Source organism: Macrobrachium rosenbergii, chromosome 54 (assembly GCF_040412425.1).
Source record: "Macrobrachium rosenbergii isolate ZJJX-2024 chromosome 54, ASM4041242v1, whole genome shotgun sequence".
Lineage (NCBI taxonomy): Eukaryota > Metazoa > Arthropoda > Malacostraca > Decapoda > Palaemonidae > Macrobrachium > Macrobrachium rosenbergii.
This window is the reverse complement of record NC_089794.1, coordinates 27,801,588-27,818,197: the sequence shown is the minus strand read 5'-3', so window position 1 is coordinate 27,818,197 and position 16,610 is coordinate 27,801,588. Positions and strand designations below refer to the sequence as shown.

Below are 16,610 nucleotides of genomic sequence, written 5' to 3'. Positions count from 1 at the left end.
TTTCTGCTTATTTTGAATCTGCTTCCGTATGCAGCGTCGCAAAATTTCTAGTTGCATTTTTGAAATATCATCAAAATTTTTAGCTGCATTTTTGAAACATCATCAAAATTTTTAGTTGCATATTTGAAATCTGATCATAATTTCCAGTTGCATTTTTTGAATATCATCAAAATTTCTGGTTGCATTTTTATATCATCAAAATTTATAGTTGCATTTTTTAAATATCAACATAATTTCCAGTTGCGTTCTTTAAATATCTTCATCATTTCTAGTTGCTGTATTTAAATATCAGCAAAATTTCTAGTTGCATTTTTAATATCAAAGTTTTAGTTGCATTTTCACATAAAAATTTCTAGTTGCTTTTTTAACAACATCAAAATTCCTAGTTGCATTTTTCACAACATCAAAATTTCTAGTTGCTTTATTTAAATACCATCGAAATTTTTTAGTGCGTTTTCTTACATCATTGTAGATGCGTGTTGTATTTTTAGTAAGCCTGAGGAGTTTTTTTCTTATGAAGCGACACAATACTTCTTTATTTTTTGTATGGTATTTTTGAAGCCTGTTTTTCTTACTAACATTATGAACACATCTATTCAGATTCTCTACTTCACAGCCTGTTCGAAATTGCATTTTGGAAGTGTGTTTTTGCTTTAGCGAAAAAAAAGAAAGTCACTCTCAACCTTTGATTTTTTCTCCGGCACCGCAAGCACTTCTGATTGCGCTCAGACACCAGTACAATTACTGAAACAATTCCTGATTGCATTTGAATGACAGTTTTGAATTAGGATTTTGCTGTTGCGAGTGAACCGAGAACCTCTGTTTTTGACACAGCGAACATTCCCACATGAATTTTTCTTTACCATTTTCAACCATGTTTTTATTTTAATGGCCAAAACACATATCCTTATAGCCTGTGGTATCGTCTGCACTCAGTCTTCTCACAGCATTCTCTGAGATTATTTTAAGCACACTGCATAAAAATCCGCTTTGGGTTTTATGTAAATTTAATTGCCTTAAGGTTTTGCTTGCCAAAATTAGCATAAATTCCCTTTATGGGAATTTGAATGATATTTTATCTGCATACTTTGGCATGAAAATATTCGGGGCACTGGCAGTTGAGATGCGCATTTTCGCTGATTATTGCATGGTTCTCTCTCTCTCTCTCTCTCTCTCTCTCTCTCTCTCTCTCTCTCTCTCTCTCTCTCTCTCTCTCTCCAATTGTCCACACGAACACAACACACAGTCGGGTATATTTCTCTTTTTCTCTTCATTGTACGTGTGCAGACAAATATACATCTCTCTCTCTCTCTCTCTCTCTCTCTCTCTCTCTCTCTCTCCTTGTCCACACAGACACAACACACGCACATGCATGTATATTTCTCGCTTTCTCTCCATTGTACGTGTGCACACAAATACACATTCTCTCTCTCTCTCTCTCTCTCTCTCTCTCTCTCTCTCTCTCTCTCTCTCTCTCTCTCTCTCTCTCTCTTCGTGTGATGATTTTTGCTTCCATGCTACTCTCACTCTCTCTGGGATTTGTAAACAGTCGCCACCAGGTAGTGCTATCAGTAGTTGCCACTCGCTGTATGCTACTTACCTCTGCTAACAAAAAAAAATTAATAATTCATTCTATTTATTTTTAAGTTTCCTTTGAGGAGATGGTGCATTTGTCGAGACAAAAATGTAAAGATTTTGGTTTTATAATCCTCTGAGAAGCAACGAGTTTGGATGTTGATTTGATTTTGACCAAAAGATAATTTGGATTCTGTTTTGATTTTAACCATAATGTAATTTAGATTCTAATTTGATTTTAACCGTAATGTAACTTAGATTCTGATTTGATTTTAAGCATAATATAACTTTGAATCTGGTTTCATTTTAACCATAATGTAATTTGGATTCTGATTTGACTTTAACCATATTATAACTTGGATTCTGATTTGATTTTAACCATATTGTAACTTGGATTCTGGTTTAATGTAAACCATAATGTAACTTGGATTCTGGTTTAATTTAAACCATAATGTAACTTAGATTCTGATTTGATTTTAAGCACAATATAATTTGGATTCTGATTCGATTTTAACCATTATGTAATTTGGATTTTAATTCGATTTTAACCATAATATAACTTGGATTCTGATTCGACTTTAACCATAATGTAACTTGGATTCTGATTCGATTTTAACCTTAATGTAACTTGGATTCTGATTCGATTTTAACCATAATATAACATGGATTCTGATTATATTTTAACCATAATGTAACTTGGATTCTGATTTCATTTTAACTACGATATAGCTTGAATTCTCATTCGATTTTAACCATAATGTAACTTGGATTCTGATTTTATTTTAACCACATTGTAACTTGGATTCTGGTTTAATTTTAACCATAATATAATTTGGATTCTGGTTTGATTTTAAAATAACGTAACTTGGATTCTGATTTGAACCACAATATAACTTGTATTCTCATTCGATTTTAACCATAATGTAACTTGGATTCTGATTTGATTTTAATCTTCTTATAACTCGGATTCTGATTTGATTTTAATCATCTATATCTTGGATTCTGATTTGATTTTAATCGTATTATAACTTGGATTCTGATTTGATTTTAATCATCTTATAACTTGGATTCTGATTTGATTTTAATCATATTATAACTTGGATTCTGATTTGATTTTAATCATATTATAACTTGGATTCTGATTTGATTTAAACCGTAACAAAACTTTCTTTCTTGATTGCAATGTAAGTTTTGGTTTGGAGACGCGTGACGAGAATTGCCTGAACTCAGAATCACTCGCTTATAATCTTAATATTTTAATGGTTCAAAGGGAATGTTCGACATTTTATAAACGAAATAATGTGCGTTTGAGCTGTGAATTAGATTTCAAAATAATCGGCTTGGTTTTGTCTGGAATTAAAGTTTGACTTTGTGGAACTGAATAAGAGCCCACAGTAACTAGGAGTGTTTGCGATTGGACGAGGAGATTCGAAATGTTGTTATAAATTTTTGAGTTTTCAGAGGATCCTGTTATGATATAGTTTTGGTGATTGATGGAAAGAAACTTTTGAATAGTGAATAATTGCGAGTTAGAACGCTGATTTGGTCGGCTAAAACCTATTTTGATGTCTATAGTTTAAGCAATTAGTTTCCGAGTTTGGGAGGTAATTCTCCAATGATAACTTAATATATAAATCAGATTTGTGTAACGTTCATAGTAAGTTATAATTTTCTCATACATTTGCAATATACCAAGTTGCCATGTGTTTTCTATGTAGGGGATTGACGTGCTACTGATTACTTTGCAGTGAGGAAACCTCTATTATATATATCTATATATACATTATATAATATAAATATATGTATATATACATGTATACCTATATATAAACTGTTCTGTATATATATATATATATATATATATATATATATATATATATATATATATATATATATATATGTGTGTGTGTGTGTGTGTGTGTGTGTGTGTGTGTGTGTATTGTACTATACAAATTTCACTCAACATTCATCTATAACTTTTAAAAATCACGATATTTCCTTAATCAGAATTATAAAAAGTGAATCAAACTGTAAAAAAAAATGAAGTGCAGAAATTCCCGCAAACGCTCCTATTGAAATATGACAGCTGTTCGCCGTGAAAGTCTTCACTGGGGCGCGTACTTTTTTTTTTTTTTGAGACGCGTCATTAATAAATGTCATGTCTTTTGGACGGATTCAGCCTGGAAAAAGCGGAAGAGTTCGAATGAATGCATATGATATATATATATATATATATATATATATATATATATATATATATATATATATATATATATATATATATATATATATATATATATATATATATATATATATATATATATATATATATATATATGTATGTATGTATGTATGTATGTATGTATGTATGTATGTATATATGTATATACAGTATATATATATATATATATATATATATATATATATATATATGTGTGTGTGTGTGTGTGTGTGTGTGTGTGTGTGTGTGTGTGTGTGTGTGTAAACATTTTTGCCATTATTGAAATCATGCAAGCACTTACATATAACAATATTTATGGGACATTCATTTCCAAAGATAACTCAAGAAAAAAAAATTTCATAGATTAGTAAGAATAACGAAGATAATTTAAAGACTGACGCATCAAAATATCTTTGGGCATCATTGAGAAGAAAAGAGAAAGAAATTTCTTCATTTTTTCTGAATGGAAACGAAGCCGGTGCGAGATTCGTGGGTGTGTGTAACAGAAAAAGAAATATTTAAAATATTTAAAAATGCGTCTATTTCGACTGAATAAACTTTAGAAACTAATGCATACAATGTTGAATGAATGTTATTGTGAAGATGTGAGAGTAAGATGCTGCATTTCGTAGTAAAAATGAGTAAATTCGATGAAAACAGTTATTGAAAAATGTATGTTTGAACATCTCTTCCCCTTATTATAGAAAACGGGACCCCGAGAAGCTCATGCATTATGGGTAACGCTCGGTGCCTTGAAGCAGATGGCTTAAGACTGAACCGGAGAATCATTCAAAGAGAATACTCGCGTTTGCTCGAGCCAGGCCATCTGATTTTACTCTTATTTCTGTATTGGGGAACAAATGTAAAATACACACACACACATATATATATATATATATATATATATATATATATATATATATATATATATATATATATATATATATATATATACACACACACACACACATGCACAAAACCACTCTTCAAACAATACGACAATGTCTATCCCGTCACTCAGTAGGCCTAACTATTGATTGCTACCAAGGTAATAAAAAACAGTATTACTCAGTTGTCCGTGCCCTTGGAAATGCCTGTAGTTTGGGATTCCAATATACCCAATCCCTAGACCAAATTCTTTGTCATTTCGGTGGTTTTTTTCCATAAAGAATACGAGACACGTAGATAATTTGTGATTTACAGATAAAAATATGAAGGCTTGTATCATTCTCTTTCATAAAGCAAATAGAATATTTTTATTATGAAGGCGCTCTGTTTAGAAGTTCTTGAACACTGGGAAGCCATAGGTGCTTCTGACGCATGCGCTGTCCGCTAACGCCCATGGGAACTGGTGTGTTTTGCAGTTAACTGACAATTCCTACCGTTTCGTAGCTAATTAAAGCTATAAATTCTTATGCCAAAGCACCTTTCTGTTTTTCTGACTCCAAAAGTTTTTAACACCAGATATATAAACCTTGTGTCTTGTGTATAAGAATTACCAGTGGCGATTGTACTTAAATTTATATTTGAAATCGAGACTAAAACAGCTTATAGTATATCTGGAGTGCCAGTTTCACAGATGGGTGGGCTGGCCTTCACTAATAATGGCTCTCTTACCTGAACTAAACTAACGAGATTGAGGCAGAGGAGCACCACTCAACCTTCAGGTATGAAGATAGAGGTTGGTCCTTATGCCAATTGTGACCCGATGTGCTAGGTTAGGTTGGTATGAATTTCTATAGTCCACCCTTATGATTTATGGCGCTCTAGGTCAGTTTGAGATTGGTGGGAAAGGTAGGGAAGGGGGGTGGGGAGTTGGAATTGCGGGTAAGAACCCAGCGCCCAAGGCTAACTTAGGTTAGGTAAGGTTTGGTTAGGATGTCCTTTCAAATTTTTTGGTGTCCTGATTACTTATTGTGCTGTTTATTTATTAGGTCATTTCTGTTGGTGCAACTCATTCAGTTTTAGATCCCGCTGAGAGAATTATATATAAAACCTTATACACCTTGATCATGATTTTTATATATATATATATATATATATATATATATATATATATGTATGTATGTATGTATGTATGTATGTATATATATAATCAAGACAAAATCCACAAAGGAAAGGGAAACAGTGGAGTACTGCAAGGCCTCTCGATTTCTTGTCCTTTACTTAGCAGACTAAGTAAAGGACAAGAAGTCGAAAAGGCCTTGCAGTGCTCCATTGTTCCCTTTGTTTCGTGGATTTTGTCTTTATTTATATATTCATCACGTTCCATATGATTCAGTTATACATTATATATATATATATATATATATATATATATATATATATATATATATATATATATATATATATATATATATATAGAGAGAGAGAGAGAGAGAGAGAGAGAGAGAGAGAGAGAGAGAGAGAGAGAGACATATGTTTCGATTTAGGAATCGCTCAGGTAATCAAAAATTGAAAGCTTAACGTTCTGACGTATCACCGATGCTATTCCTGTCGGTTAGGCCTACAGAACGTAGGCCTAACATAAACAATTCATGGAAACCTATTCTGGGAACCGTGTACCTCACTGACGTCTGTTAAGGGATCCTACAAAAGATGTCCTGTTGGACTCGTCCAGTCAACATTGTTTTTTCAAAAGGGGGATCCTTCAACTCGTGACATCCTATAGGACCGCGTCACCTTCGCAGAAGAGTCCTTAGATATGTGGTATTTTATACGCCTTTGTCACATTTACTTTGAAATCTTTCAAGACGTGGGATCCCGCAGAGTTTTTCACCTTTTTCGGGAGAGTCTTTTAACGTGTACATTCCTACTGGACTTTTTTCGTTTCGCAGAGGATTCTTTCAAAATGTGGCGTCTTTTAGTACTTTGCCACATTTGTTGTGCCTTCGTGAATATTTGGATTCATCCTACAGGACTTTTCCCTTCCACAGAGAAGTCCGTCAACATAAGCAACCTACAGGGATTTTCAGTTTCTCAGAGGATTTCTTCAACGTTAAACATTAAATAGGACTTCCTCCAACTAGTAATCTCCTAAGAAAACTTACGGAGGTCACCCTTGGCGTCCTTGTATGGGAATCCTTTGGTTAGGTAAAATCCTTCATGACGTATCATATCAGCATCCTTCATAAACTTAACTTACAAATATACTTCTACGCGTCATAAAGATAGCAAGTCCTACAAGACTCATTCCAGAAGTAATCCTTCAAAAGGGTCCTTCATTTACTGGTGAGAAGGAAGTCCAGAATATCCTAAAGGTGAATCGTGCAACAGCAGCGGTCTTCCTTAGGCCTAATTTCAGTCACCCCCTTCTGAAAAAGAGGTTCTTGGTGATAATAACATAAAAATATATTTTTCCCTGAGAGAGAGAGAAGAGAGAGAGAGAGAGAGAGAGAGAGAGAAGCTTATTTCGATTTAATAACCTGAGAGATTCGGTCATTGACCAGTGAATAATAGAGGCTTTTTCCGGTTAACTTGTGACCTTTAGCATTAAGGGGGCGTGGGAGCCTTCCATTGGCGGTACTGTACACTGATGATTGAGGCTCTAATATGATTTATCTCTTTCTACAGACTATATGAATCCTCTGCAGTAGATTTTAGCTGTTAAGTCACATTTTTTTTATATTCAAAATGAACACGTACTAATATTGTCCAAGACAGAATGACTATAAACTTATAATCGTGTTGGAAGAGGCTGTTAACCTTCCGTTCTCAGTAAGCCTTTGAGAATGAGGTTTGCTAGCCTCATACCCTATTCCACACCGGTTGTGACAGGCCACAGTCTCCTAAATGCCAAGGTTTATGATTCAGCGTTCAAGTCACAGAGGCACAGTGTGTTTTAACAAACCTTGGCTACTGCAGGTCTACTTCAGAATGGCAGCTGCCTTCATATCACTGTTGGGCAGCAAGGTGTGTGTGTGTCCTATCCCGTAAGTCTCCTTTGCTAGGGAACCGCTTCACTGCCTTATGGAGATATATTTTTGTCAAAGGCTAGGGGACTCCAAGATAGATCTCTCTCTCCCGAAAGAAAAGGAGCAGTTTTGGTCGCGTTAAGAGGGCCGAAAAAGATTTCAAATCTGTCTTGGCAGAGGCTACTGTGACTTCACTGTTTAGATTCTACATTTATCTTGCTCCTGATGCAGGCTGGGTTCCACTTACAGGGAGACTAGATAGTCTGTGGCAACTACTAAAATAGTTTTCGTAGATCTTGTGTAGGCGTATCCCAAAAAGGCCATATTGTAACAGTATACTAATTGAGGCATATTGTGGGATCTGATTGAGAGAGTGAGACATCTAACAGAAGAATTGACAGTGGAAGAACAGCAAGGGTCTCAGACAAGGATGAGAGTTGGCTCATGTTTGTAGACGATACAGTGCTGATTCGGGAAAGTGAAGAGAAACTGCAGAGGCTAGTGAAAGAGTTTGTAACTGCCTGAAAAGAGGAGAACATTGAACAGGATTAATGTTATGAGGTAAAATGAAAACCAGAGAGACTGAGTAGTGAATGTTGCTATGGACAGTGAAATAATGGAAGCAGTAAATTTATATAAGTATTTGGGATTCAATATAATGGATGATGATTGAATGAGAGCCGAAGTGAATCATAGAATAAGGGAAGCAAATAAGGTAGCTTGATGTGTACAAAAAATTAGGAGGAAATTTGGGGGTCTAAGGAACCTAATTATTACACAGTGATATTTTTTGCTTAATAAAACAAAAGGAAAAAATTAAAGTGATGTTGAATTATTCCAAGGATAGAATATTTATTTTAGATGTGTTAAATATGTAGATAACTCGAATTACTTAAAAAAAAAACTGCAAGTTACCAGTTGCCACAACTAGTAGATTTATGAAGACTTGGTCTTCACAACATTCTACGCCTACATCCTTTTCATCATCTTACTTATAATGTTTACAATGATCAAATACTCCTATGCCCAAGTCTTATATATTATACGTGTTTTAACTTTATATAGTTTATTATAGTGGGAAAATCATGATTGTTCTACTTATGTGTTCGAATAAAATGGTTCTTTCCAGGTGAATCACCTCATTTCCAGGTATGTGGAGTGTATTGTTTATTTTAATAGGTAAACAAAATGTTGCTTTGTCTTAATATCTCTTCTTCTTCTTCTTCTTTTCATTCCAGTTAGCCCCGGGCACCCATAGGTGCCCGTGTCCGTGCCTTACCGGGGTGGAGATGACCTTACGGGTCCGTGGCTGTCGGACGGGTGGCACCCCAACCTGTCCGTGCGGGAACGAGCGGAGCGGTTCCATACAGCCTCCGTCGGCGTGCGAGGGCCTCACCCCTCCGACGGTCGCTGCCGCTGGAACGCAGGCTTCCTCCTCCAGCAGCCAGCCGAAGTCGGACACCTTCCTCTCCGTTGCAGCCGCGGCGGCAGCGACGTATTCGAACGCAGCCGCTGCTCCGCCTCCGCCGCAAAGCCTTCTGGCGGCTCCCGTCTGCCAGCCTTCCAGGTCACCGAAACCGAGCTCCCTCACGCGCTCTCACTCCACCGCGTCCGGCCGAGTGCTTCCAAGCTCACACCTCCTGGATCACCTCGGATGCAAGGGCGTCAGCGGCCCCAGGGTGAGCATCCTCTCCCCGAAGGGTCACGACGGGCCAGATGCGCCTAGGCCGATGGCTCGCCTGTCTTCGAGGTCCTTCTCGCACGGGTGCCACTCCAGCCGCCAGGGAGCCATCAACAGGATATCCACCAACTCCTTCACGAGCAGGCGCGAACGGGAGCCCTGGTCTTTGGCCAACATGCCCAAGAGGCCCGGGCGCTTCTCCAGCAGGAGGAACCGCTCGACGAACGCCAACAACCACGCGAGTGGAGGAGGTCACTCGTCGTCTCTGAAGCATCGCTCTCACACGTCGAATAGCCATCCAGACTTCCGCGAGTTCCGCTTCTGACCTAGACCTACAGAGCCCGGGGTTATAGACAAAGCTTCTCCTATCTCCTCTTTCCTTTCCTGTCCTCTTCCCTCCCCGTACCTTCCTCCTCCTCTTCCCCTCCCGACGTCTCTTTCTCTCCTCCTCCTCCTCCTTCTTGCGAGTCTCCCGTTCCCTCACAAACAGTTGAAGTGTCTTATGCGTTCATGGTTGTGAAATGTACTTTTGTGGCCCCCCCGAGAGGCGCCACTCCACCAAATGTTCCTCCCAGACATTTGTATTCTTAGATCACAAACACACATACAAAAAAAATAAAAATAAAAAGACATACGCATCTATACACACGCGCACCTCATTACCGCGCATCTGGAAGCTATTATTTAATAATAAATGCTCAAATCTGTGTGTTAATACGATACATGACTCTTATGTATATTTGTTGTTCCTCGACCGTGTGTGTTTGAGCATGCGCGTGTGTATGTGTTTTCTATTTAAGGAAGAAAATATATATGTATAGAAATAAAAACTCTCGTCACGTCATGGGAGGTTTTGCAAATCGAAGGTGTTGGTAACTTGCTCCCTTTGCAAAATAAAAAATATATATATATATAAGTATATATATATAAACAATAATCAGAAATTGCTCATGAAAAACTCAGTGACCAGACATTGATAAACGTGTGACATTGTACATACCAAGAAAAGAAGACAACGTTTAGATTTATTTTTTGCGTTGCGCCTGTGTGTGTGCGTGTGTGTGTGTCTGTGTGAGATAGTCCAAAAAAAAAAAAAAGGAACAGTCAGGATGCTGAACCTACTTGGAGCGGAGGTGCAGCGGCTATTTATGTTAAGGTAACATACGGAGCGGCTATTTATGTTAAGGTAACATACGGAGCGGCTATTTTATGTTAAGATAACATAACGTAGATGGTGCTATCTATAATAACTTTCATTTCGATTAGACAGTATCCGCATAGAGTTTCGGTCACCATGAGTTTTGCTTCAAGTGTTTATATATATGTATTAGCATCGCGGGTGATGACGTAATGATAAGGACATTTAGAAAGTGTATTGTTTGTGATGCAAAGCAGATGAAAGACACTAAGTTGTTTTCTCTCTTTCGAGACGCGTGAGACTTGACACAGTTTTAACAATTCTAACGCTAAATTGTAGAGTTAAATTACATTAACCTCGTACAGAAACACATCAGTTGACCTTCACGTAAACCTGAAATGGGGTGATAGATATATAATTTTTTTTTATTCACGTCACAGTAACTAAAGCCACTTCTTCAATCTCTGTCCCAGCCTTCTACAACGACTACAGAAATCTCTCTACTAAACAAGATTGATTGATTGATTTGTGGTTACTAAAACTGGCGTCACAGCATACTAATGAAGATCAGGACCTGTACAAAACCAGTTCATTTTGTAACTGCCACCAACGCCCTGTGAAAAACGGTTTTCATCTTGTAGTTTGTCATAAAATTTAGACGAGACAGTTTGGGTGACTGAGTTGCTTAATCTAATTATTTAATCTTATTTTATTGTAAATTTGAACCCGTGGAAATGATTGGGGAATTTTAATTATTATCTTTTATGGATATGACTGTTGCTTACTATATTCGATTTCATTTTGCTTGAAAAAGGGGAGAGAGGTGTTTTGTGAATTAAGAGTTTTATTGATTTTAATGAATTTTTAAGATCTTTGTATTAATGAAAAAAACATTAATAATAAAACTTTTACCAGACAGCCTCAAAGTTTCTATATATATATATATATATATATATATATATATATATATATATATATATATATATATATATATATATATATATATATATATATATATATATATATATATATATATATATATATATATATATATATATATATATATATATATATATATATATATATATATATACATATATATATACACACAACTCTGTCAGCAATAATATTGACATAATTGTAGGGAGATATTTAACACTTTGAAACTGATCCGTATTTATGGATGGAATGCCGGAAGTAGTTTCATCTCTTGAGGCAGATTTTTTTTTTTTTTTTTTTCATTTCGGCACCATTGCACATTGTTATCTTTGTAGGCTTCAGCAACTCGAGTCAGCGGCCTGTTCAGTCCATCATCCCATTCACATCCACACTATGGAATTCTCTTACCTTCCTCAGTATTTCCATATGGAATTCTCTTACCTTCCTCAGTATTTCCATATGGAATTCTCTTATCTTCCTCAGTATTTCTATATGGAATTCTCTTACCTTCCTCAGTATTTCCATTATCATATCATTGCTAGGTCCTTAGACTGAAACCTCTGCCAAGGCTGAGCTATCCACTTCCCTCCACAAAACATCCCTGGTTCCGAAAAGTTACATTCCTATCTCTCCCAAAATTTAATCACGTGTTGCCATTCACAAGTCCCACCTTTGGTCAAATTTTCGTCCAAATCCATGCCTACCTTTTTGCGTTATCGTGTTACAAATTAACTTAACCAACAGCATAACCTCCTTTGTGGACATTAAAGAAGAAGTTCATTGTGTACAATCAGAGGAGGTTGGAAGGGAATTCTAAATTGATTTTTTTTTTATTTTTACATTTGTCCGTTTGTTTCCTTCATATCGTTGGTTACTTTAGCTATGTTGTAATAGTTATTGTCACTGTTGACTTAACAAATCCTAACAGGGAATTCAGTGATATATATGAGTATACATACATACACATATATATATAATCATGAAGCTACAAATGTCATTTAATATCTCCGATGGAGAATGATCACCGAAGGGGAATTTATAAAGCTCAGTGGTAGCGTCGACTGGAGTTGCTGGGTTTGTGCTGTGTCGTGGGATTGCGACCCGACAGTACCAATCCATTTATCACTTATAAATTCCCCTTCGGTGATATTTCTCCATTGGAGATATTCCCGAGGTAGCGTGAATTTGATATTAAGCTACATTTGTAGCTTCATGATTGTATATAAATCATGGTGTGATGAAAAAAATTCATATATATATATATATATGTATGTGTGCATGTGAATGTACGGAGGAAGCCAAGAAATGTAAAGCTTTATTTCATTTGGACGTAGCTTCTTATTTTGTTTATAAGGTAACCATGCAATATGAACATACATTATTGACAGGAAAGATCATCTCAGGATAGATAAAGAAATACCTTCCTCCTTGGAGATTTGAACTGCCGACTGGTGAAACGCCAGTTCAGTGCCTTGTACACTCAACTGCAACAGGATTAAATAAAGGGAAGACTCGCTGCTGGTGAGTGAAAGGGTAATGCATTGACCTTAAAAGTTTCACTAGTGGAAAATTCAAATTCCCAAAGAGGGAGATTTTGTTACAAAAAAGTAACACTGATTGATAGATTGACAGAGAGATTAGATGGAATTCTAGAGTGCACTAAGTGTGTATAAATGCACGTATTCAGCATTATTCATGTTTTAGATTAAATACTTTCTCATTTCATTGAAATTTTAAGTCATAATTGTTTTGTATCATGGTACACTGCCAAGTGTAAGATTATAAGAATCTAGTTTCTTTATTGTCAGGTTAATGGGGTGTGTTATGTAACAATAAATTTCATACGTGAGCACAGGTTCTCTTGTGATTGTAACGCGTGTACCACTTGATTTTCAGTCTAAAAAAAAAAAAAACAAACGACTCCCAACACCACTAAAAGCCTAACCTGAGTTAACCTAACCTACTAATACATCTTAACCAAAACCTGTTGTAGTGTACCCTTCTAGTGGAGGCTTTGCTCCCACACCCCAGGATTTACCCCTAAATTCATTTTGACTTTACGTCTTAAAAGACAATTCATCATTCATGTTTTTCATGTGGCGTGGCAGAGCTCAGATAACTTACAAAAATAACGACCTCTCATTACTTAACGCGTCACATCGTGTCATGGGGTTGAGTCATTCATTAACTCATCTCACTGAGTAGACCATCACCCCATTTTCCCCCCCTAGCCGAGTAGGACCCACATTCCAAGTTAGTTTATCCTTGGTTCATCGTGGTCACGTTCAGAAACATTACTTCATTGTTCCGCTCCTCCTGAAGCTTTTCGTGCATGACGGTTGGCAGGGTCGAGTCTAGACACCAATTTTCACCCTCCTTCCAGCTCTGAAGGTATTTTATTCGTTATCTGCTCCTGTGGGAACCTAATTCTCACAATTCCCCACTATCTGTTCTTTGTCAACATCAAATAAAGTTACTCGAGTCATTTTTATGTAATTAATGCGAAGAAAGTTAGAGACTAAAAATTGGTCAGGAGTGCTACCAACCTAAACCTTCGGAAAGGAACGCCGTCGTGAAAAGTGTAGTGTTTCTCAGTCTGGCCAACACTCGCAATCTAGTGAACAGTGCAACCCGCTTTGGTTTCCCTTCAGTTCAGTCTCAGACACCGTCAATTGTTTTTTTCAGTTTTAGTTTTTAATTTCAGAAGTCTGTTAGGTTAAGTCAAAGAGTTGTTCATTATCTACCCATATCACATCTCTCGCCATTTTATCATGCATGATAATAATCACTAGACATATATAGATAAGAGAACCAGTACCTCAGACATAACCCAGTTTTTTAGTGGAGAATCTGTATTTATATATATTCTACGAAAGTCATCGTGTATTGGATCATCAAGAGTGCATATTTTACAATTCCAATATATATATATATATATAGGCGTATCGTTACCCCTGTGAAATGACGGTTTCCGGACGTTTAATAAAACATTGTACATATCCGATTAAGTGTGCATTATCATCCTCATCGTCGTCATCTTTAGTATCATCTCTTCATTATACGATCATAACCATTACCAAGGTCTGCGTCATTTCCTTTCAGTGGTTGTCGGAAAACTTCTTGTATGTATAAAAGAATAAAACTTGCGCTTATGTCTGAGTGACAGGAAACCTTTCCTAACTTAGTAAGACTTTCTTTGTGATAGGTTGGACGTAAGGAAAAAACAATGACATTGTTCAGTCTAGTGTAGGGTATTTTTACACACGCTTTGATGCTATGGAAACGTTGTCCTTGGGTGGACTTAGTCCTCGATAAGTTACAGCGTACTTTGGGAACCGAGGACAGCGTCGACTTTGTAAGCTATAAGTGCTTAGACAAATGTATATAGATGAAAAAGAGCCTTAAAATATCTGTATAATCTGCAGTTTGCTATAATTTAGTTATATATTAGTATAACAACAGACTTTATGAGGTAGTGAGAAAAGTAATTGGCTTATTTTAGTTCCCGTGAGAAGAGCATTATGAAACAATGCTTTATTTCCAAAGGCTATGTTGGATTATGAAGTTAAACAATAAGGAGACGTTCAATTCAAGAATAACTAATGTGATATTTTCTAATTTCGAGTCGAATAAAGTCTAGAGTGTAAGCGTCGGTTGCTCTACATGCGTCATGAATGTGGCGTTAAAACCTTCTGCTATCTCGCAGCGAGTGTGGCGCCTTTTATCCTCTAAAAAGCATAATAAAAGTCATTGAGAACCAACCCAGCCTTCCATCCATGACTGTGCACCCTCCCGCTCCTTCCCCTTCTTGTCAACGTCACCCGAGATCATTAGACCTATCAATCACGATCATAGACCCATAAGCCGAGATGTGTGCATCTCGGCCTCAACCCAACCCACAGAAATGATAATATACATACACATAACCTGTTCCTGGATCCGTCCTGCCTGTTCGTTCACGATATTTAGTTATATCTAGATCAAGGTTTATATAGCTGGCGGCGTAGAATTCATGTCGATGAGACTATTCGTCAATTAACAGAATGAAATTCATTATTTTGTATTTTCCGCACATGAAATCGGCATGCTTATGTGAACGGTCAAATCCACGAGGTGAGAATTTCCAGTGTGTAGCTAGGAAATTCTGAATATGGGTTTGGACTGTACTGTTAAAGCCAGACCATATATATATATTAATTTATACGCGTATGTATCTATGTATGAATGTATATATAAATTCCTGCCAGCTAAATTAAGTTAAAATTAACTTTGTAATCATATTCAGAAAAATATATATTGTTTTGTTTGCATTTCTCTGGGACAATAGGTTACGACACCGTCAACTAGACCTAAGGCCTGTCAGGAAAAGTCAGATCAATACTCTTGTAAAACCTACTCAGCATCACTCCAAGTGTCTGGGATATTGTACTGTAGTGCAAAGTGTGTATTTAATGGCCGAATGAGCCTCCAAGACACGGAAATGGACTAAGGGACGAAGGCTAAATGAGCCGTCAAGACAGTAAAAGGAAATAGTTCAAAGAAGAAGAAAATGGACAAGGAAAGAACTTTCGGTGAAGATTGTTGTTGACGAGTGAGCGATATAGTTTCGGCTGTTTATGAGCTGCAAATGAATACGGTATGCGTTGCAGGTAGATGTTTAATGCGTAGACAACTAGAAGTACTGTCGTTGTAATACTGAGCGTAGTGTCGTTATTCACTGTCATATTCAAATAGATGTTGTGGCGCTCAGTTAGGTTCAGTCTAGTGCGCTGTTGGATGGAAAGGGTGGGGGGAGAATATTATGTGTAACGGCACCTCATTTGTCGTGGTTGCTCTGTAAGAGACTGGTTGGGATATATAAGTATATATACAGCAGGAAAAGGTGAGAATCATAATAACATTGTCCGTGTGTCGCAAATCCTTCCTTTTAAAGAGAAAAAAAATAAATACACAGTATTATTCATAGCTATCTTTAGTTAATTTTACAGTTACAGTTATCATTTCCTTCTAATAAAATTATTTCACATACGCGTGTTTTTTTGACCTCTTGTTTTTTCATGATATTCGGCAAGTTGCATAATTCAGGTAAAGGAAAGTATCGCTGACTTAAATACCTGACAATTGTTATTTATTTGTTATTGA

At 36.5% G+C, this 16,610-nt stretch overlaps 1 protein-coding gene and 1 long non-coding RNA gene across 12 annotated transcripts in view; both read left to right on the top strand.

The window, feature by feature from the left end:
- Positions 1-10,488, top strand: part of LOC136834911 (ATP-sensitive inward rectifier potassium channel 12-like) — a 359,204-nt gene extending 348,716 nt beyond the window's left edge. For 9 of the 11 annotated variants that reach the window (XM_067097738.1, XM_067097736.1, XM_067097742.1 and 6 more), the window contains one exon: positions 8,949-10,019. The gene's annotated coding sequence lies outside the window, so the exon portion shown is untranslated. Of the gene's footprint in view, positions 1-8,948 lie in introns of all 11 variants that reach the window. The other 2 variants (XM_067097737.1, XM_067097731.1) reach the window with 2 other exon arrangements.
- Positions 10,489-11,629: 1,141 nt separating this feature from the next.
- Positions 11,630-16,496, top strand: LOC136834910 (uncharacterized). The gene is made up of 2 exons (XR_010851924.1): positions 11,630-13,777; positions 13,815-16,496. It is a non-coding gene; the product is annotated as an uncharacterized lncRNA (long non-coding RNA).
- Positions 16,497-16,610: the final 114 nt, after the last annotated feature.